We start from the raw sequence: 1,547 nt of genomic DNA, 5'->3' as shown, positions 1-1,547 counted from the left end.
GCTCCCTCGGCCAATAAAGCGAGATGAGCGCCGCAACCCCAGAGTCGGCCACGACTGGACCTAGTGGTCAGGGGTCACTTTACCTTTATACATCCCATTATCCTTAAACATTGGCTGTGCTGGCTGGGGCCAATGGGGGTTAGATTCCAAAACATCTGGAGGGCAGTAGGTTGGCATATGACATAGGAAGCCAAGACCAGAATCAAAGGAACCACGCAGCTATTTCCATATACCCAAGCAAGCTTTGAGCTTGTGTGCCTTTATCGGCAGCCTCCTCCCCCCATTCGTGCAAGGCAAAACCTTCTGCAACTAAGGGAACTTTCAAAAACATTTTTATTTCTTTTTTTTGCACGGCAGAGGGGCCTGCTGTTTAGAGGGGGCGGGGGAAAGAAAAATCCCATTGGTCATGCCCAAGCACTTGGGCATGCTTAAAGTAGTTTTTGTTTCGGATCCCAGTCAATGTTAGGGGAGGAGTCCATTCAGTATCTTGAAAGTACTTCATTTTACTTTGTAAATGATGACCAAAATGAAAAGCAGATTGATTGCTCAGATGCTCTAGAAAAAAATAGAATCACTATGCAGAGCATCCTGGTAAACCCAGGATGGTAATAATAATAATAGTTCTACAGGCATACACAGGAATACTCTTTATTCAAACACATTCACAGTGACTGTACTTAATTCATTCTGGAGATCCGTTCTTAACCTGAAACTGTTCTTAACCTGAAGCACCACATTAGGCAATGGGGCCTCCTGCTGCCGCTGTGCCACCACTGCACGATTTCTGTTCTTATCCTGAAGCAAAGTTCTTAACCCGAGGTAAAATTTATGGGTTAGCGGAGTCTGTAACCTGAAGCGTATGTAACCTGAAGCGTATGTAACCCGAGGTACCACTGTAACTTGGTTACAATAGAAAGAAGAATAAACCCAAATCAGTCTGTTTCCCTAAACTAAAATGATATTTTTAACAACAACTCTGACGGTAGCTGACTTAGTATGGACTTCCACAACTTAAGGTGCAATCCTAACCTGACTTACCTGGGTGTCAGTCCCTCTGGAGTTCATGGTATTTACATCTGAGTAGACATGGTCAGGACTGCAGCCATAACTGTTTACCAACAGCAAAACTATTCAAGTTGCAGTCACACCTGATGAATGTGATCCCAAACTTTCTCCAAGGTGTTTTGAGCCTGGGAACATTTACAGTACATCTGTTATTATTTTGGTTCACCGTAAAGCTTGTTTTACAGTTTCATTTGATGGCTGCTTGTACAAATTACAGAGGAGGAGAGCGCCCAGTGACTATGCTGCGGGCCCAGTTATTTATTTATATGGTGCCAATTGTGGTGGGAGATGGTTGGTTAATGATGAAATGATGATGCCACAATTCCTATCTTGCTCAGCTGTCATGGGAAAAAGTATTGACCAATCAGACATGACAAACGGGAGGGAAGGGACAATTAAGTTGAATCAGGAAGGTTTTTTGGGGGGTGGTTCCAGCCTTTGCTATGAGCTCATTAGCTGGGGAGGAGGGAGAATAAGATACA

The 1,547-nt window shown here is 43.9% G+C and overlaps 1 long non-coding RNA gene across 1 annotated transcript; it reads right to left on the bottom strand.

The window, feature by feature from the left end:
- Positions 1–315: 315 nt before the first annotated feature.
- LOC309369004 lies at positions 316–1,308 on the bottom strand. Its single transcript, XR_014168000.1, has 2 exons — positions 1,039–1,308; positions 316–555 (listed from the first exon to the last, which is right to left on the bottom strand). It is a non-coding gene; the product is annotated as an uncharacterized lncRNA (long non-coding RNA).
- Between the last annotated feature and the right edge of the window lie 239 nt (positions 1,309–1,547).

Source organism: Podarcis melisellensis, assembly GCF_964234715.1.
Source record: "Podarcis melisellensis genome assembly, chromosome: 4".
NCBI classification, from domain to species: Eukaryota; Metazoa; Chordata; class Lepidosauria; order Squamata; family Lacertidae; genus Podarcis; species Podarcis melisellensis.
This window is presented reverse-complemented; position numbering and strand designations above follow the sequence as displayed.